Here is a 21,695-nt window from a genome sequence, read left to right on the forward strand (position 1 = left end):
GGAAATTACTCCAACATCCCACAGTCCTTTGGGCCCGTGTATCTGAGCCCTTTTGCCTCAAAACTTTCCATTTGATTCCCAGGAACCAGTCCAGAGGCAAATTCAAAAACAGCCGTTGTGCATTAGCTCTTCCTTTCCACCCTGACCCCTGGCCTGACCATCTATTGAACAGTTTTCTGTGTTAGCTATCGCCATTGATAGACAGACGCCCTACCCTAATGCACTGCTATCTGGCCAGAGGAACACAGCCACATTCTGGTAAATCACTATCAGGCAGGTTTTCTAACCCTTCAGTCATTTTCATGGCTCTTCTCTGACCCCTCTCCAATTTATCAACAACCTTCTTGAATTGTAGGCACCAGAACTGGATGCAGTATTCCAGCAGGGGTCACACCATTGCCATCTATAGAGGTAAAATAACCTTTCTACTCCTATTTGAGGCTCCCGTTTATTTATCCCAGGATTGTATTTGCTCTTTTGGCCAAAGCATCAGCTCCTGTTCAGCTGATTATCTGCCATGACCCCCTAATCTTTTTCAGAGTCACTGCTTCCCAGGAAAGAATACCCCATCCTGTAAGTAAGGCCTACGTGCTTTGTTCCCAGATGTCTACATTAACATTTAACCATATTAAAATGCATGTCTTTTGCTGGTGTCCAGTTTACCAAGCAATCCAGATCACTGTGAATCACGGACCAGTCCTCTTCATTATTTACCACTCCCCGAATGTTTGTGTCATTTGCAAACTCTACCAGTGGTTATGTTTTCTTCCAGAGCATTGACAAACATGTTAAATAGCAACGGGACAAGAACTGGTCCCTAAAGTGCCCTACTGGAAACACACCTACTCAGTGATGATTCCCCGTTCACAGTTACATTCTGAGACCTAACAGTTAGCCAGCTTTTAATCCATTTAATGTGGGCCATGCTGATTTTATACTGGCCTAGTTTTTGAATCAAAATGTTGTGGGTAGCAGGTCAAACACCGGATAGAACGCTAAGTATATTAGGTGAACGCTATTACCTTTATCAGCCAAACTTGTCATCGCATCCTTTTTAAAGCATAAAAAAGCCCATTCGTTTCAAAACATGTGACACACAATTAAGCTGTGTGCTGAATTACATGGCCAGTTGTTCTAAACGGCACAAAACGTTTCATACATATCATCACAGTGATTCATAAACTGCACAATGCGGGCCAAGACCTGAGTGCACAAAATGCACACCACACTAGTCCTTCATTCCCTATTCATTCATACTACTGTACACAGACGTACAACGAGAATGTAATCCCGCTTCTCCCGTTAGACCAGGCAAAGTCATTGTGCCCAAAGCATCCCTGATTTCTCTTTTAGATTCATAGACTGAGGCCAGAAGGGACCATCATGATCATCTAGTCTGATCTCCTGCACATCTCAGGCACAGAAACTCACCCGCACACTCCTGTAATAGACCCAGAACCTCTAGCTGAGTTACTGAAGTCTTCAAATCACGGTTTAAAGACTTCCAGTTACAGAGAATCCACTATTGACATGCTGCAGAAGAAGGCGTAGAACCCCAGGGTCTTTGCCGATCCGACCCAGGGGAAAATTCCTTCCCGACCCCAAATATAGTGATCAGTTGGACCCTGAGCATGTGGGCAAGACACCTGGGAAAGAATTCTCTGTAGTAACTCAGAGCCCTCCCCATCTAGTGTCCCATCACTGGCCAAAGGAGTTGGGACACTAGATAGGGAGACCCCAATTCCTTCTGCACATAACCTCATCATGCATGAGTGGGGGGAAGCAAATGACAGTCTGGAGTCAACAGTCCTTCCTGCCAGGCAGGAGATAACAGCTCCTATGGTCAACTAGTATGTCACGCTCGGTATTGCTTCTCCCCTGACGGTGGGGGATTGACAGTCTTAGCAAACACTTTTATAGTGACAGAGCCAACATTTCAAGCGTTACCTGATAACCTGGGATGCAGAGAGCATCAGGAGGTTAGTACATGCAGTGCCCCACACGTGATCCATGAAGCTGAACACGGGACACATTGTTAGAACTCTAACATCCGGTTTGAGTGTTAACCCACAAGTGACCCAGACTGGCTTCCAGCGACGCATTTGTCAGTGTTCAGGGAGGCATAGGGCCCTGGCATGAGCTGGCACCTGGTCTGCCAGCATCACCCCCAGCTTCCAGGCGAGTATAGCGACCCTCTTCTCGACTGGCACGGTCTCCCTCTTGCGTGTGTTCTGAGACTAAAGGGTCAGGGCAAGCTGCTCACCAGCAATGTCTGCTTCTTCATGCAGCGGTTCTGGAGCCACTGCTGCTCATCCCAGCTGTGCATGGCAGTGGGATCCCACCAGTCTGTGCTTGTGCCCCGGCTCCAGACGTTCTGGTCTCCATATGGGGAATGCATATGCAACATCAGCCGGATGGTGTCTGCCAGGTCTGTACCACCTTCCAAAAGGGGCCTTCGATAGGACAAAGTGTCCCCCAGTGTCTCAAGGATGCTCTGTCTGACTCCTGAAATAGGACAGAATGAGGTAACTGTGCAGTCTTCCATCGGTGCAGTATCCATGTTGCTGGGAGTGTGCGGACCTCGAAAAGGGCCAATTGCGTGTGTGTGTGTGGAGCTAACACAACTTCCGTCTAGGTGGCATGGGATGGACAGACCGGTTTTTCCACAGCACACCCTGTACTAAGACCTAGAGTGGCTACAGCTGGCAAAGGCGCTAGAACCCATGGGCTACCCTGGAAGGTCTGAGTTGGGTCTGCGTAGCGCAGGATGGACCTGTCAGCATGGCGGAGAGACCTGGGAACAGCCGTTGTAACCCAGTGTGGATGCTCAAGCCTGTGCTGGGGAACACCGAGTCCACAGATGTGGGCCCCCAGACCCGGCTTGACAATGCAGTGTAGACGTAACTTGAGAGAGCAGGCTCCAGCCAGAGCTCATGCTGCAACTTCCTGTAGAACGCGGGAGCCTGCCCGGCCCTGGAGCTCTGGCTACAGCCAAGCTCTGGAGGCTGGCACGCTTCCTCCCGAAGCTGTGCACCCTGTGAGACTGGCAGGCTTCCAACGGAGACTTGCCTGTGCTTGGCAGAGGTTGTGCTGAATCAGTAATGGATTCAGGGAAACATTTTGGGCTAGCGAATCGGCATTTTCAGCTGCAAATTCCCAGCCAGCTCTACACTGGAACGTTAGCCAGCCTGACCCGAGTCCTGCATTCGCGATGCTCCGAGCAAACGGGGCGTTCGCTGTGACCCTCCCGCCCAGCTCCAGCCTCACCCAGCCTTTGAACCACCTGGCCTCGTTGTAGCTGAGCCACATGACAGTGAAGGGGTTTTCTCAAAGCCCCATGCAGAGAGAGCAGCAGGACTGGGAACACATCCCAGCAGCCCTCGCTCAAAGCCTTAGATAACATCCCTGCAGCGTGGCATGCACCAGAGCAATGCCTGCCTCTCGGAGGGAAAGATCCTGTCGCCTGGGCGGCCACAAGGCTGCGGCGACATCCAGTTCCTCTTTCTAAATTCCTTTGGGCACGTTCCAGAGGAGACTTTTCTATCAGCAAAGAGGAAGTCCTGGGGAAAGAGAAGCTATGTATGCTACAGGGCAGATCCCACGAGGCATAGGGGCAATGGAGCGACAGGCAGCGGTGATTCACGGTGGTATGAATTCCATCAATGGGCTAAATCCCAGGAGCAAAGTTCCCATTCGTCCTGGGCTGCTGGGCCTCAACTCAGGCGTGGGGTTTCAGGGTGCAGATCCAGCAAGCACAGGAAGTGTGGCTGGTGCCCAGAACGCCATGCTGGAATTTGGAAGGCCTGAGTGCTGGTCCTTCCTCTGTCACTGACTTGCTAGGTAGCCCTGGGTAACTCACTTTGCTTCCTTATGAGCCTGTTTCTCCACCTGTAAAATGAGGATAGCAGCGTTGTTAACCCCACGTGACCAAAATCATGAGTCAGCTCCCCTTCCCCAGCCCCAAATCGTGAGATTGGCTTACAATCATGAGGTTTAAAAAAAAATCAGTTTGGGGTGCTCATTATTTACCTTCCGGTTTCTGAGCCTTTAGTGACACTTGGATCGTGTTTTCCCACCTTTGCTCCACCACCAGCGGGGCTAGGAAATTACTTTCTCTTTTACTGGCAAATCTCAGCTTTCATTGAACTCTCCTGATTCCAGGAGCTGGGGCTTTAAGGGAAAATAAACCCCAGATAACGGTGAGAGCCGTGATAAATTCAGGCAGACTGGCAACCCGGGAATTGCCAGCCCGACTGGATCTGACCCATGGTCCATGTACTCCAGTATCCCACCTCGGCCAGTGCCCAGAGGGAGGTGTCATGGGGCAATGAGTTACACTGGGGTAATGACACTGACCTGCCCTTCTAAAGCACTTCGAGGTCCGTGGATGCCGACTGCTCTTACTGCTGCTTGGCAAACACCAGACAAACCAACCAACAAACCGTGATGAATTTCTGGCTCCGACACGAAACAGGTGCTGCCCTGTGATGTTGCCCGTGAATATCTGATGGTGCTTTTGATGCTCTGCCAGGCTGACTGCCCTGCAGCCTTTAGTCCAGGAGGCCTTGGATTCTGGGTCCGAGCAGCATCTGGTGGCAGGGCTTTAGAGACGTACTAGGGAAACATGGATGGCCTGTGCTGTGGTGCAGTGGCCGCAGCAGGGAACTGGTAGCCCTGATCTACAACCCCCAGTTCTACCTCAGTCATTTAACCTCAGGGACTGTCAGAGAAAGAATCTGGCAGTGGGCTCCAGCGACGCTATGGAGGGAGGGCTGGGTTGAATTAGATCCTGGTGGAGTCACTGTTTCGTGGAAGGCAGCCAGCAGCACTCTGCATATGCCGGAGTCTGGAAAGCTGGGGTTGGGGGAAGCCAGAGAGAAAGTGGCTCAGACACCACAGGGAGCAACACGGTGCCAGTACTGGGAACGGGCGGGAGGTGTGGCGGTAAAAGCAGGAGGGTTCCAGCAGCCACGCAGCCCTTGAGGAGAAGATGCCACGTGGAGACACCCCCAGGCTGTTGCTGCAGAAAACAGCCCCGATAAAAGCAGTGGAGAGATGTGGCGAGTCATCTGGACAAGGGCTGCTTTCGGCTCCTTCCTGGGTGGACTTTCGAATGGTTTGCATTCCACTGCGATAAGGGGGCAGCGGATCTGCAGAGGGGAGCATCTCAGGAATTCAGGGGAGGGGATCTTTGCTGGAGAAGAGCAAGAATCAATCAGGGCTTCCATCCTGCATGGCAGAAATGTTCCTGGCCTCCTCCCTCCATGGGAATTCCCTGCTAACGAGAGAATAACTGTTAGCTTAGAAACTTTAAACTCCTCTTAGTCAGGGCACAAAACCGGAGGCCCTGATTACTTACAGCAAAGGAGAATAATAACAGTGACTTTTTTGGAGCCCGCTCAGATGCCTTCACCTGAGATGGTGTGTCCAGTTCCAGCCACCCTGCCTCAAAAGGACAGAGGAGAAATAAAGAGGTTTCGAGACCAGCACTGAAAACGAGTCAAGACAATTACTATTTATCACTCCCCCATGCGCTAGGTGCTGTACAAACACAGAACAAAAAGACAGCCCCTGCCCCAGAGAGCTCAGTCTAACCTGAAGAGACTTGGAACCGTTTACTAGCGCTGGTCAGGAATGCAGAATGTCTTTTCACTGGGAAAAAAGCCAGTTTGTCAAAACTGAAACTTTTGTTTCTCAGGTCCAGGATGGACTCCCTGGTCGAAACCAGAGAGGGCAGACGTGTTGCCTAAGAATAGCTAGTAGTGTGGTGGCAAGGGCATGCTCAGCGACGCCGGGAGCTCCCGGTTCAAATCCCTCCTTGATCCGAGTCTCTTTCCCTTGCCCAGTGAATAGTTAATGATTTATAAAAGGTGCAGCAGCTCCAACAGGTGAGAATGACAAATAGCTCCGTGATCAGGGTACAGATCCCCAGAATGCTTGCTTGCTGGCCAGCCCTGCTGTTTACCTCCGGCCTTGTCTACGCTTAAAAGATTTGCTGCATTAACTATCCAGGTATAGCTGAAGCAGTGATCCACCCTGGCATAACGGTGCGTACGTGGAGAGACCTAACTCCGGTTCAGCGCAGCGAAGGAAGCTATCCCGGTGTAAAGCGCGGTGACAGGGTGTACGAACCCCGCACCGGACAGGGGTTGCTGTGGGCTGGAGTTATCCCACCCTGCCACGACTGCAAGGCATGTTGGGCCTGGAAGAAGGGTTCAAAAGCGGGGGAAGCCCTGCTCACTAGGAGGCAGCTCTGGGAGAAGGACAGACGCTTGGTTCTCCAGCTCCAGGGGAGAAGCCTGACAGGCCATGGGCTGTCTGGGCTAACCGAGAGGAAGGCAGGCCGGGCTATGAATGATTACCAAGACGCTCTCTGGGGGTGGCCAGAGGAAGTGGAGCTGGCTGTGGCTTGCTGAAGGCAGAGAGGTTGATGGCTTGTTTGGGGCCAGTTGTTTGCTCCCTGGTCCTCTTCCTCCTTGGTTCCTGGGAATCGCAGAAGGACTGACTCCAGAGAGGCTGGGCTGACTCCGGAGGGGCTGGGCTGGATGGCTGAGTTTCCATCCTCAGGCTGGTGATGCTAACAACCTCGGCCTGGAAGACAAGGCCTGAGTGACGACATGACCCCATCCCTCGGCTCGGAGACTTTCATTCAGCTCCCCCTGGACTGAGCCCAGTAACGTGTGTCTGGTGAAGAGCGGCCAGGTGGGGTCTGAAGACATCCAAAGATGGAGACTCCACCACTGCCCTTGGCAGTTTGTTCCAGAGGTGAACCACTGCCCGTTTTAACAATCTGTGCCTTCTTTCCAATTCAGCTGGCGTTGCCTTCCAGCCACCGGTCTCTCTTCTGCCCGTGAGGTGATGAGGCATCCCCGTACTGGAGCCTGATTAAATCACAGGTGGTGATGAGTCATCCCTGGGCCACCCTCCAGCCAATCCACAAGCCAGGAGCTGGTCTGGTGACTCACAGGGCAGGTATTTAAACCTCACAGGTGCCACAGCAGCTCAGTCTTGGCCTAGCTGCCACTACACCAACCACCAGACCTGACTGCCAGTGGTCTGAGCAGTAGGCCTGACCCTCCACATGTTGGTTTCTGACACTGTCTTTCTCCTTAGGCTGGGTATTTTAATTATACACTGGGGGAGGGTAAAGGGATACAAAATAAGGAAAGGTATCCATGAGACAGATTGGGGCACTTTGATTCACCATTTCCTATAACGCAAGAAGACGGGCATTCGGTGAGACTAGAAGGCAGCCACGTGTCAGCAATTAAAGAGAATTCCTTTCCCCACACGTTGAGCGTGGAACTCACCATCACAAGACGGCACCATGGCTCCATACCGTCAGTTAACCCCACTGAGGCCTGCTTACAGCCACTCAGCTGCGGTCTCTGGGCCTCTAGGTGGGTGTGCTTTATGTGCAGGGCCTGGGAATCTCAAAGAGTTTCCTCTCGTTAGAAATATATAATGAAAGCACCAGAGGGGGCGTAGCGTGTAAAGGGACTCGGCCAAAGATAACAGGCACAGAAATTTGTCATATATTAAAACCACTTGACTGGAATGCTAGGGACAGGTTTCCTATCTACTGGTAACGCACTGATCACTTAACTACCTCGGTGCCCTTGGCATCTGCTTTAAAACTCTCTCCGCTTTTTCAGCTGAAGTTCTGCTGCTATTTTTGGCATGTCTCTCACCTGAATAGCTGACACTCTGGGCAAGGTGTCATGTCACCCGCTAGCGGTTGCTTTGTGTAAAGGACAATAACCTGTTGCTGCTTTAGCTCCCTTTAGCTCGGGGAGCAGAGGGCTGGGCTGTGGGCTTTGCAGGTGGTGGGTTCGAAGCGTACTGCAGACTGATTCTGGGGTGGAGGGGTTGTGTTACGCACACACATACATTCCCTAGAGTTCTGACAGTGGGTCTAGAGGATGCGCAGAAGGAAATGGGGTATTATGGTGAACAGAAACAGGCGTGGGTTCCGCATGAAGTGGGGATGGAGGCTGGGGGGCCGCATCGGTGCTCAAAAGATGGGGTAAAAAACCCAGCCCTAACACAATGGTGCATTGAGGAGTCTGGGAAGAAAGTCTTTAAAGAAAATGGAAAGTACAAAATGACATCAAGGCTACAAATAAATGGCTGAGGGAGCCCCTTAACCTCTGCAGCTCTGCTCCTGCACCTGAATCAATACAGAGTATTTTTCTTTCTGAGGAGAGATTGGGAAAATGCATGTAAACCGGCCTTACGCTAGCAGCAGACACGTCCCAGTCTGGCCACCTGATCACACTTAGTGCAGGCCAGGGACTCAGCAACCCGGGGGGGCAGCACTGAGCTGTACTGGGAAGGAGCTGAGACCCATCGAGACCTGCCTGGGGTGGCAGGGCTGACCCCTGCCACGTGGCAATGGCGGCTGGATGCTTGGAAGATGTGGGGGTTCGAGTAACTGTGGGGCAATGAAAGGAACAGCTTCCCCTCTTCTCCCTGCTGGGGTTAGCAGTGCCGGCCTCCTGGGACCACTGCCTATTCCTGGCTCCAGCTCCTGTAATTCCTGGGGGATGATTTAGTTAGCACATAGCAAAGTGCTGTTGGGTGGGCTGACGTAGGCACCCCCTCCTAGAGGGGCCTCTGCACCTCACTGGGAGTGCTCCAGCTGGGCAGATCCTGAGTGCTGCAATCCAGCCTGGGGGAGTACAGCACCCACGACGCCGTCAGGCAGAGCCAGCCATCCGCTCGCCGGGGATGGAGGGAGGGCATGTGGGGAGCTGAGATCCTTGTCAGGGGCATGGAGATGGCTTTGAGGAGCTCTGTCCAAGCCAGGAGCTGCTGCTGAGAATCTGCTGGGGCTTTGAGCTGCAGGGAGCCCCGGATACTATTGCAGGGCGTCCCTTCAGCCAGGATGGAAACCGTTGCTGTGCCCAGCAGTGACGGAGGTTGGCATTCAGTGCAGCCAGCGTAAGTAACCACCACCTTTGTTCTTTGGGAAAGCCTTGCAAAGGAAGGGAGGCAGTGAGGAGACTTCAAGGGGCTTCCCTGAGTCTGAGAAGAGACAAAATGGTCTAAGCAGGATCCAGGGTTCCTGACCTCTGGTTATAACAGCTGCCATCCCCAGAGGGGTTGCGCAGCTTGCAATGATGCCCCGTGAGAATCGCTCTGCCCCTTGTTGCCTTGGCTGGACGGCTTTCCTGGACCAAGAGAGCGCTGTCCCCAGCTTCAGGATCTTCCAGCGCACCCATGCAAGCATCTAGAGCCCCGACATTCAGAGCAGCGCACCCTCGGGGGGGGGGAGAGGTCACTGGTGCCAGTGTAAAGGTGAATTGGTTAAATTTAATGTACAGCTGTGAATTGCATTGATTGATTGATTGATTGATTGATTGATTGATGTGCCCCCTGTTGATTTACAGTGGTTGTGACATTTTAATTACTCTCACTTTGTTAGATCACGGTTTTTCTAAATTGTTAAGTCAAGGTGCGTTAAATCTAATCGAAGAGGATATTGGCTGCAGATTGATTATAACTGGTATTTTGGATTTAGACCCATTGCATAGATCAGTTCAGGTTTATTCCTCCCAAGGCAGACCCGCGAGTGTGTTCCTGGCCCCGCCAGGTGATTCATTTCCTTTATAAAAGTAAAAGGACAGCAGCAGAAGGGTGGATAGAGAATTCCCACCTGTCCAACATCACCACGGGGAGTACTCAGGATCTCCTTCACTGTCCACAACATCGGGCGCCCGGGCACGCTGTGAGAATGTTGCCTGCTCCTGAATAACCCAGAAAGGAAATAGGGGGTAGGGGAAAGATTTATCAAATAAATAAACATCAATTCTTTAGTGTTGATTCGAGTAGTAAGGGACGGACCTGCAGCTGCACACTAACGTACTTCGGTGCGTTCTTTTTTTTTTTGCCTATTAGCAAATAGGAAAAACATATTAAATGTTGCAAGTAGAACGCATGGATGCTATTGTAAACAACAAGGCAGTTTGTATCCATTTGGCTCAAAAATAGGATGTAAATAGACCTGACCTGACTTCCTCCTGCAGATGCAGAAGAAACTCAAGTTTCTAGAAAAAAAGCTTGGAAAATGAACATCCGTATAAAGTTGTTAACAGAGCACAATATTAAGGACCAACAGGAAATTCAGGTATGTAGCCAAACTTTTTAGTAGCAACAACACCAGACTCCTTAACAGTGCGTTATCATCATATATAGAGTAAGTGACATAACGGTTGATAAAACTAGCCAGCCCCTATGAACCAGGCTAATATAACTTAAACAGTTACAAATGTGTTCTTGGAAACGTTAGCATACTTCAAGTTTTTACTTCTTTTCTTCCTCTTTCATTGTTCATTCTGAGAGAAAATATTTTATATAACAGTTTCTTGTTATTTTTTCCCCATATTTCCAATTTTTTAGGGCCTTGAAAAAAAAAAAAAGAAAAAAATGTTTTTTTTCTCACAACTTTCCAGTTTTTTTCTGAACCTTCATATCTCTACACACAACACGTGCTCACACATACACACTCCCACACAACACACACTCCCATCACGTATGGCCAAACAGTCAGTTTCCCCACAGCTTCCAAATCTCTACCTCTGTGCTTGGGTACCACAACAGACAGACAGACAGATGTTCTGTCCCCTAAACATGCTCACTATTTAAAGCCATGTCCCTCCATATCTTATTTATCCAGGGGTTCCCAAGCTCACCTGGGAAGAGTCATGGTTTCAACACAAAACCAGGTGGAACTTGGTGGCTCCGAATAAGAACCTAAGAACAGCCAGACTGGGTCAGACCACTGGTCCATCTTGCCTGTGTCCTGTCTTCTGACAGTGGCTGGTGCCAGGTGCTTCAGAGGGAATGAACAGAACAGATAATCGTCACGTGATCCATCCCCAGTCGCCCGTTCCCAACTCCTGGAAAACAGAATCTTTTGCTTTGAGCTTTCAAAGCTGAAACGCACAACGAAGCTGCAGGAATGTGACCACACACGCCCCGCTCCCTGCAGGGGCTGGGAAGGGTTGCTTCAACCCCGGGAGCTCAGCCCCGAGAGCGCTGATGGAGGGTAAATATTTTTCTTGGCAGCCAGAGGGTCGGGAGCCCTCTCGTGTGCTCAGCAAAGGAACCCTGGGATGTCTGCCCGGGGCGCGACTTTGGAGAGAGCGGACGGCGCGTTTACTCGCAGCTGTCCGGGAGAAGGTGTGCGCGGAGAAATCAGGCCCTGCGGTATGCCAAGAAGCCCAGCACAAGCCAGAGGGATAAATCCACCCTAGCTTCTCTCCCTCTGTATCGCAAAAGGCTTTTCATTCCCTATGTGTTCGGGACGGAGCAGCGGACTCAGAGCGGCATCTCTGAGCCCACCAGCCCAGAGGAGAGGCTGTCACCCTTCCATCAGTGCACAGACCCCCTGAGCATGCGGGGTACAGCGGCACACCGCAGCCTGGCCCTGCCGCCTCCTGGGGGTGCCCAGCAGACTGGAAGTGGGTCGATCCCTAGACAAAACCTACCCGTTGGACGCCCAGAAAAAGAGGTTCTTTGAGCCTCTTCCTCTGGAGGCCTGGGCAGAAGTGACTGCAGCTCTCCGGCCTTTGTAGATGAGATTCAGGGGCATCGTCAGAGGGGTGGGAGCCCAGGACTGGGACAGCAGGGTGTGCAGACCAGTGCTTCACCAGAGCTTCCACATAGCCCGGGCCTGACACACTTAGCTGTGAGTCATCACCCGCCAGGCTGCTGGCAGCTCTGACTGGCAGATGGACCTGGGGAGGTCCCTGTCTCTGGGCAGCTCGGCAGATGCCCAAGGGTCGCTCAAGCTCATTAGTTAATTAGCTGAAGGGACAGGTGGGGCCTGGCCCCTGAGCAGTGCGACCCATGTCCCTCTCCCCACCAGAACGGGGCACAGGCTGCTGTTGCCTAGATGGAGCTATTTAGTCTGAGTGCATAACTGGTTGGAAAAGTGCACTCAGAAAGCATTCACGATCACGTCTACACTACAGCATTCGTGTACACCGTGCTGTCGGCGGGAGAGCAGCGGTGCAGCTGTACGTATAGACACGGCCTCCCAATGATTGACAGTCGAGCTGGTGGGTCACATCGAGTGGGGTCCCTCAGGGATCTGTTCTGGGTCCGGTTCTATTCATGAGCCCTATACATGATTTAGATAATGGCACAGAGAGCACACGGATAAAGTTTGTGGACAATACCAAGCTAGGACGGGTGGTGCGCGCTTTGGAGGGCAGGATTCGAATTCAGAACGATCTTGACACGCTGGAGCAATGTCTGAAATGAACAGGATGGAATTCAGTAAGGACAGATGCAAACTAGGACCCTTGGGAAGGAACAATCAATTGCACACATACAAAATGGGAGATGACGGCCTAGGCAGGAGTACTGCAGACAGGGATCTGGGGGTCAGAGTGGATCATAAAAAATGTCACACTGCTGCAAGAAAAGTGAACCTCATTCTGGGATGTCTTAGCAGGAGTCTTGTAAGCAAGACACGAGAAGTAATTCTTCCGCTCTGCTCTGCGTTGATAAGACCTCAGCTGGAGTATTGTGTCCAGTTCTGGGCACCACATTTCAGCAAGATGAGGACAAACTGGAGAAAGTCCAGAGCAGAGCAGCAAAAACGATTCAAGGTCTAGAAAACATGAACTATGAGGAAAGATGGACAAAACTGGGTTTATTTAGTCTGGACAAGAGAAGGCTTGAGCGGGGGCATAACAGTCTTCAAATACGTGAAAGAATGTTCTGAAGAGGAGGGTGATAAACTGTTCTCCTTAACCACAGAGGACAGAACAAGAAGCAATGGGCTTAAACTGGAACAAGGGAGGTTTAGGCGGGACATTGGGAAAAACTTCCTAACTGACAGACTAGTTAAGCAGTGGAACAAATTGCCTAGGGAGGTTGTGGAATCTCTGTCCTTTAGAGGTTTCTCAGAGCAGGTTAGACAGACACCTGGCAGGGATGGTCTAGATAATCCTCGGTCCTGCCTCCATGCAGAGGACTGGACTAGGTGACTCATCGAGGTCCTGTCCAGCCTTACATTTCTGTGATTTCTATGATTCTGCTGGAAGGTTATTGCTATGCCAGTGCTTCAGGCTAGTTCGACATCAACACCCTGCCTCCAGGGTAGCCAGCTTCAGCTCTGTCTTTTCAGTTGATTTACACATGCACTGGGATTCGTAGCCCCCCCAGGCCCAGGACTTTCCCGCACAAACAAAGCCCCCTGCAGGACTCCCCTCTGTGGAGCCTGTCGCAGCTGCAGAAATAAGGTCTAAAGTCAACAGGGAGCGGCAAACGTCGATCCAAGACGAAAGAGGTCATTGGTTGACTCTCCAAAAGTGCCCGCTGTCATTTCTTCCCGAGCGGAGGAGTGTGTGTCCTAGGAAGGGGGGAACCTAGACCAAAGCTGAAGCCATCTGAAATGGGCATCAACACCTGACTGGTAAGGAAGTTCCCAGAGGTACCACTTTATTGATCTCTGGTACATATATGGCCCCCTTTACCCTAGTGTCTGAGCATCTCACAATCTTTAGTGGATTTATGTTCATAATCCCCCTGGGAGGCAGGGCAGTGAGTGTTCCCATTGTACAGATGGGGAACTGAGGGCCTCAAAGGTACTGAGGTGTCTAACTCCCATTGATTTCAATATCTCTGAGGCTCTGGGCCGAAGTGACCTGCCCAGGGTTACACAGGGAGTCAGTGGCAGAGGTGGGAATTTTAACCAGGCCTACCAAGTCTCGGGCTAGCGCCCTGATTACCAGACCATGATCCTTGATCCATGTACCTTGTCTTCTGGAATCCACTTCTTTTCCTTTCCCACTGGAGACTGAACTCCTCTCGCTAGTCACAGAGGAAATTCAGCTGAGGCAGAGGCAGTAACTGTTCTCCCACACAGCACAGGAGCCTGTAAACATGCCTTCATCCTGACCTAGCAAAATGAATATTGCAGCTCTCCTTCCCCTCCCCACATCTGCAGAGCTAAAGGAAGGGACAGGTGACAGCCTCCTTTATCATTCCTTCCTAGATGTGGTCGCACAAACTTTCGACAAAACCCTCTTGATCCCACGTGGCTTTTTGACGCAGTGGAAGTTGTCATGAACCTTTTCGCGTTTGTTGTGATTTACGGGGGTTTCATCCAACAATCAAAACCTGAAAAAAGTCTCAATTTTTGAAGACCAGAATGTTTTGGTTTTCAACCCCCAAACTCAAAGTATTTTGTTTTCTGTTGTCAGAAATGGAAACATATTTTTTCAGTGGGGGAGGGCGGTTGAATTTAACAAACACTTCTAAAAATTCTGAAATGTTGTTGATTAAAAATGAAAAGCTTGCTTGTTTTTAACACTTTTTTGCAGAAAATAAGGCATTCCACACATACACACACACCCCACTCCAAGCAGCTCTATTGGTTTCACTGGAAAAGCTGAATGGAATGCAAAGTAGTCTTTCTAAAAGACACACTAGTTCAGCCACAAGCTGTTGGGCTGCATGCAGGGATCACGGGGTGAATTCTCTGGCCTGTGTTATGCAGGGGCTTAGACAGGATGATCAGAATGGTCCCTCCTGGCCTTAAGTCTATGAATGCCTGAAAATGAGCCACAGAAATTTCAAAATGTATATTGAAATGTTCATTGACTCTTTCTTTTGTGGTTAAGGCGCTGAGCTGAGATCCAGAAGACCCAGGGTCAATGCTCACTTTGCCACAGACTTCCTGTGGGACTTTGGAAAAGTTGCTTACGCTCTGTGCTTCCTTTCCACATCTGTAAAATGGGGAAGAGAGTATTTCCTTTGCCTCTCTTGTCTATTTCAGTTGTAAACTCTTTGGGGCAGGGACTTCCTCTTTTTCTGTCTGTGCAGCACCAAACACAATGAGAATCCAGTCTGGTTTGGGACTTCTCGATACTACTGTGATAATCCATAATAATCTAAGGAGCTATTAATAACATAGGCAAAAAAACAGATTATTATTAAACTATTATAGTTTCTCAGATCCTTGTTGTTAAGGGCTTACACAGATTTCTTGTCTCCACTCTCTTATAGCCCCCTCAAACATTCTCCTGTTGTGCTGTAACTTGCCTGTAAGGTCTCAGTCCAAAGGGGAGTTATTCAGAGTGAAATCCATCCAGCCGTTCTTGAGTTATAGGATTTTTATCTTGACAGGGTCCCTTTAAAAGAAATAACACAAGAAGTGAGTACATTGCATTTGGAAAGGAAATCTGCGGTTGGTTGGGTCGATTACTGAACTGGCCAGGGGGCTGGGGATGAGAGATGCCAGAAGGCTGAGGAATCCCAGGGAGTATAACACTTACAGTAAGAATTTGAAGGCTAAACATTCGGCTTCTAAGGCAGTGTCTGACCCAGGCTGAAATCCACCTCTCCTCCTACGCTGGAAAAACAAACGCTCTTATAGGCATGTTTGCCTTCGCTGGCCCTTGCTGTGTGGGGAACATAAGCAAGCAGAGGGGGAAGGGGAAATACTTCTTAGGGGTTCACCATGCTGGGAAAGAGACACACATCTGGGGTGTCTGGCATGCATTCGAGGCTTGTGAGCAAGCCTGGTGCTGGGGTACATGCTCCCTCATTAGTCACAGCCAGCATCAGAGCCAGATTTCCTCGTGCCACTCTGCAATCCTGCCCTGGAGGGGCCACCTGTAATGGGACAGGGTGGCGTGGGTCCAGTCTTTGGCATCTCTGGCGAAGCATCCTGCAAGAAGGGTCAGTCCATGGGTAGGAGATTTTTTTGCCACATGGCTCCCTCTTCCTTAGGAGAGCCCCAAACTCTTCTCATCCAGAGCACCCAATAGGCGTCTGTGACATACCAGGGTGCAAATCAGATGAACAAGCAGCTCTGTCAGCCCTGTCCTGTTGCCATACAGTGCTTTGCTGAAGTAGTTCCCCTCTGGGCTGCTCACAAAAGCCACCCCCTGCCCGTCTGAGTGAAGCTGCAGCCTGCTAGCCGCACCTGGGTTACGCGCTGGCTCTCACCTGCCATGGTTATACTGCAGGGTGACCCCAACACACCCCCAGTCCCAGACTGCTCCCAGAAGTGTACGCCCTGTGCTGCCCAGCGCTCTCCCAGACAGTACTTTAAGTATTTTAGAATCATAGAATATTAGAGTTGGAAGGAATAAGATGCCAGCTCATTATCTCAAATTGTAGTTCAGACGCTTCAGTTTAAACACACTAGATTAGATAAAACGGAACAACCAGTTTATTAGCTACGCGATAGATTTTAAGTGAGTACAGGTAATGAGGCACAAAAGTCAGAAATGGTTACAAGAAAAATAAAGATAAGACATTGACTAATACCGAACTTAACAAACCATCTCAGATTCAAGTATTGTTTCTCTCCACGTGTTTTCAGCGGTCTTACGGACCAGACCCTGTAGGTCAGGACCACTCCCCCAAAGTCCAAGGAATGCTTCCTTTGTCACTTCAGGTGCAGTGAATGCAATGGGCAGGGGGTGTCTTGGGGTGTTTTCCTCTCCTTTTTATCATTTCAATTCCTGTCCTGAATAATGTTTCCAGCTGAGCACCAGGAGACAGAGTCTATGTGGAAGGACGTTCCCTGCTGGCTTTTCTTACCTGGTTGAGCCTTTTTTGTTTCCTTCCCTTCTTGATGAATCATAGAATATTAGAGTTGGAAGAGACCTCAGGAGGTATCTAGTCCAACCCCCTGCTCAAAGCAGGACTAACCTCAGCTAAATAATCCCAGCCAGGGCTTTGTCAAGCCGCAGCTTAAAAACCTCTAAAGATGGAGATTCCACCACCTCCCTAGGTAACCCATTCCAGTGCTTCACCACCCTCCTAGTGAAAAACTTTTTCCTAATGTCCAACCTAGACCTCCCTGACTCTGTTTACTGATGAAATGTGAATTAAGCAGAGCACACATTCCTTTGTGCAGAACAGACCTGTTTACCAACCTCTGGGATTTAGAACATATGTTAATAACACCACACAGAGAAATCTTATTAATTTACATGCAGTGTTGCCACATACGGACCAGCAAATTCTGAGTTTTCAGAGGATACTGGTACCTTACAAGACATGCCTTGTATAAAAAACATGACACTAATGTGTAGGGCGTGAACACAGCGGTCCATTCGGTCACACTGCCTTATCACACAGTCTTCCTAGATGGAAAAGACCGACCATGGTACATAAAGGCTGTGAGATCTTGGGATGGGAGGCATTATCAGATATTTGTATCACAGTCACTCCTAGAGGGCCCCAACCAAGATGGGGGCCCATACAGTGAAAGACAGGCCCTGCCCCGAAGAGCTCTCAAATTCAGAAAAGACACAAGCAGTTGGTGCAACCCTGGAGGGAAGGAGGAGAAAGGTAACACTGGCTGGGACTGTAGCTAGGAAGGGCAAGGTGGCTCAGGGGAGCAGGTCTGGGGCTTTGACTCAGAAAATGTCCTGTTTGTGTCCTCTAACCTCCTGCCTTTTGTCTTCCTGGCCTGCTTAGGTTGACTGTGTCTGTGTGCAGCAAGTGTCTGAATAGATGATGGATGTGGGGCAGGGGCCAGCTAGTCTGTTGGGTGTTGTGGAGCCTCAGTTTCCCCCAGAAAAGAGCCCTCAGTCACTTCCTAAGCTGGGTCACTCCTCACATCATAAGGAATCATTCCTGTGCTCTGGGGTTAATGTTCCCGTGGAAATAGCAGAATCCTGCTGCACTGTCTCTCTCCCAGCTAGCTATAGGATCTGGTGCCATTACAGAGACTGAGCAAAAGGTGGTTTCATACTTTCTCTGAGCAGCAAAATCCCCCACCCCTCCCTTGTTTAAAAAGGATCCCCCCACACCCCGCAGACCTTCCCCCAGCCTTGTTAAAATGCTTGGCTGGGTTTAAAGCATTTTCCATGTCACAACTGGGCGCATGTTCTGCTCCTGAAACACAAACGAACCAGCTGAAACCTAATCCACCTCCAGGAGGCTGTCAGCCCAGCTCATGTGCCTGCAGCTGAGATTTCCAGGGCTAAAAGCTTTCTTGTCCTTGGCAGATTGATTACACCTGCACCTTGTTATTGCTCAAGTGGCTGCACTCCTGAAGGCCTGTAACGGTGCCAGAGACGGACACGCTCATGCACGGCCTGCTCCGCAATGGGAACAAAGGAACAGAGAGGCAAGAGAGAAAGGGGTGAGGGGAGGCAGAGAAAGAGAATCAGAAAGAGAAAGAAAGCACCCTAGCTTCATTCTTCTCAGACCAGCCCTTTCCAGAAGGTGGGGGGATGTTCTCTGGGGCCTTGTCAGAAATCGCACCCGGGCAAGCCCTGTGCGGTTCTCTGGTTTTGAGTTAAGAGCAGCTCATTTCAGATTAGCTTAAACTTGGTTACATTTGACTTAAATGAAGCCCAAATCAGCCTGGTTTAAATGGAAATCACAGGAGCCGTGTGAGGATTTGTGTCTCCGAGTGTAGACAAGGATTTGGGAAAGGCTTTTGGAAGCAGGGGTTGAATTAGGCTTACACTAAGCTGGTGGGGCACATCTGTCTAGGTATTTATAACGCTGCCCTTTCTACAGATACCAGTGTCCTGTTCTCACACCAGTGCTGCCCCCCTAGTGAGCAGTAGCAGATGTCTGGGGCCCTGCAGGACAGCTTCCCAGCAGAGGAGAAATCAGTGAGGTGGAGTATGGGCATGTTCTAAGTGTCTCTTGCTTTATTTATACACACACTAGTCCTGGAACAGAGGCGGTCAAACAGCATGCAGGGCGATCCCTTCTCCCAGGTATCTTAACCCAAAACTCATTTCTCCAGGAGCAGCTCCACCCCAAGAATTGACTCTAATCAGAGCCGACAGGAGGTAGCAAATTCTCTTGCTGTTCACACAGCTCCCTCTCTCCCCAAAGTGCCACTACACGGAAATGTATATACCCCAAACTAACAACCGCACAGCATGTCTTCCCAAGTGTCAAAACTCACTCGCATGCTAAGGCAAACAATTTGGAGGACCGTGTGTAACAAAGCCACATGATGACACCTGTCATAACAACACCCTGCCCTTTGTTGTGGTTATCTGAGTGCCTGACAAACATGTCCATATAATAATCCCCACCAGTGGTCACGAGAGAGGATTCCCCAGGACCTCTAACTCCAACATACAGGCCTTTTTGTATCACTTGAGCTAAGTGAGTAGCTCCATTAGCTTCTGGCAATAGTAGGGTATTATCCTGTAGTGAACAGTCCACTAGAGGGGGACTGGACACACCGAGCCAGGATAGTGCAAGCAGTGGGAGGGGCTAGTTACTATGAGTAGGAGCCCGTCTGATACCATAAGCACGTGCTCACGTTGGCCAGCACCTCCATCCGCTGGTAGCTGCATTGCTGCGTTGAGCACGCTAGCTCTGATCAAGATCTACACAAGCTGGGACTCAGACCTCCGGCTTCCATGTAGACATACCCAAAGACTTGCTCTTTCGTCCTGGAGGCAGTGAAGTCCTGGGTCGCCCTTTGCGCCTGACTTCCACGGCCAACCCACGCCCCAGTCTCTGCCAATCGTACCTCCGGCTGCCTCTCATCCCGAAAGAACATCCACCCGGGGCCAGACCCATGGTCCATCGAGCCCAGTGTCCCGTCTTCCCCCAGTGGCCAGTGCCAGGTGCTTCAGAGGGAACGAACAGAACAGGGCAGTTATCAGGTAATCCAGCACACGTCGTTCACTCTCAGCTTCTGGCTAGGGACAGAGCAGGAGATCCCATCTCTGACCACCTTGGCTAATAGCCACCGATAGACCCATCCTCCGTCTCCCCCCAGCTCTGAAAAGTTCCATGGTCTGTGAGGATGGCAGCACCCTCAAGAGGCCGTCGCCCTGGAGATGACACGCCCACGCCCATGGAAAGCAAGACTGGGACCTTAAACACCTTCCCGCTGCAGCTCATGGTGAACTGGTGGGCAAAGGAGCAGGGAGCGACAGCTGGGGGCCGTGGGCAGCTAAGGCCTGTCCTGGGTGGATGTGAGGGGCAGGGTGGGACTCGTGGCCAGAACAAGACCAGCTCCATTTGCCTGCGGCTGGAAACGGTTCTTCTTTGTACAGGCTCATTACTGAGGCTTGCTCTGCCCTGCCAGGGATGGGGGGCTGGGTCCTGGGGTCTCTCTGCCCTGCCAGGGATGGGGGGCTGGGTCCTAGGCCTTGCTCTGCCCTGCCAGCACTGGGGGGCTGGGTAATGGGGTCACTCTGCCATGCTAGCTGCTGGGGACTGTGTCATTGGCTTCCCCCTTTTGTTCCGTTCTTAGGGAACTGGATTTCTTGGGGGACTTTCTCTGAATTTCACTCTGAACTTTTCATACAGCTCCAGCGCTGAAAGCAAAATGAGGACAAATCTAAAGTCCCGGCTCGTTGCACAGGCCTACTTTGTTGGAAAATCCCCCCCACTCTCCCTCACTCCCTCTGTCTGACCATCCCTTCCGCTGTGGCTGATGGTTCAGAATAACATCAAGTGGAGTAAGTGAGAGGCCGAGTGAGCTTGAACGAAGACACACAAGAAGCACTCAGTGTGCATGATATTGTAAAGGAGCCTTGGTACTACATGAACTGCCTTAATAGCTACACTACATCCCTTTGTGCAGCTGGGAGAGCCAAGACACAGCAAAGCAGGGACTCGTATCTCCCCGGCTCACAAAGCCCCGGAGTCTAAACCTCTGTGACAGCGACACAAGGAGCAATAACTCATCCCAGCTCGGCTCAGTCTCATAGCATTTAGCCACCTACATTTCTCCTCTCCCCGGAATGACACAACTCCCATAGCGAGCACAGGGGATAATGTTCTGCCTAAAATGAACATAGTGTTTGAAAGCACCAGCGGAGGGGAACTGTCAGGACGATGCTCCAATGTCTCAGACACAATTCGCTCCTTCTTTGCGTTGCTAATAGCGTCTGAGATTGCAAAAGGATGTTAATAAATATCCAATTCGCTTGTCTCCTGCTAAAGCTGTTTCTTTGTGTTACTTTGCATTTCACTCAGCTTTTGTTTTAAAAATGGAAGCAAGTCTCTAGCGCTCCAGGGTGCAGAAAAAAGTTTGGCAACACGAACCGCAAAGAGTCCAACTCCAGGGGGCAAATAAAAAGAACCCCACATTTATTATCTTCCAAATCTCATGATTTTTAAGGCAGGCTCATGATTTCCAAGGGCCTGACTTATAAACTTCAGGCTAAAAAGTTTCAGTTTCTTGTTCTTGTTAGTTTCACTTCTTGATTAAGGCACTAGTGCTAAACTTAGTCTCAGCAGAATTTGATTTTTTTATTTTTTTAAAAATAATTTGATGGATCACATCCATGTTTATTTTTAAGCATATTTTTTCTCTATTTACATTTTTACAGTTGCAGGAAATTATGGGGGGCTGAGATTCAAAAAGTTAAAGGTTGCGTAGAGGTTGAGATTAAAAAAGTCAAAGCTTTATAAATGGTTCAAACACAAATTGTCATCGGGACATGTAAAAACATGCACAACAACTATCTTTAAATCAACAAATATCCCTGTTTTTACGATTCCTTCACTAGTCCGTCTCTAACAACCCTAGCTGGAAAGTCGAAATCACTGCATTTCGGCTCTAGCAAGTTTTCAAGCAGCATTTTTCTCACTTTGCCTAATCTGTAAATTTCGATTTATCATCAATGGAAATATTTTGTTGGTCCCTTTGTGTGTGCGCCATGAAATCGACGTTCAATGCTACAAATCGAATCCCTTTTCGCTTAGCTAAAATACTGGTTGCC

At 50.1% G+C, this 21,695-nt stretch overlaps 1 long non-coding RNA gene across 3 annotated transcripts; it reads left to right on the top strand.

Annotated features, from left to right (window-relative positions):
• The first annotated feature begins 9,698 nt into the window (after positions 1 to 9,698).
• LOC137143634 (uncharacterized) lies at positions 9,699 to 20,891 on the top strand. Of its 3 annotated transcripts, XR_010917221.1 has the most exons (4): positions 9,699 to 10,129; positions 17,988 to 18,610; positions 19,739 to 19,864; positions 20,275 to 20,891. It is a non-coding gene; the product is annotated as an uncharacterized lncRNA (long non-coding RNA). The 3 variants fall into 3 exon arrangements; XR_010917220.1 differs by lacking the exon at positions 9,699 to 10,129 and having other exon boundaries at positions 17,495 to 18,610; positions 19,739 to 19,872; XR_010917219.1 differs by lacking the exon at positions 9,699 to 10,129 and having other exon boundaries at positions 17,495 to 18,610.
• Positions 20,892 to 21,695: the final 804 nt, after the last annotated feature.

The sequence above is a fragment of the Emydura macquarii genome, unplaced genomic scaffold, assembly GCF_026122565.2.
Source record: "Emydura macquarii macquarii isolate MOO-44397 ecotype Brisbane River unplaced genomic scaffold, CSIRO-AGI_Emac_v2 contig_3345, whole genome shotgun sequence".
NCBI lineage: Eukaryota > Metazoa > Chordata > Testudines > Chelidae > Emydura > Emydura macquarii.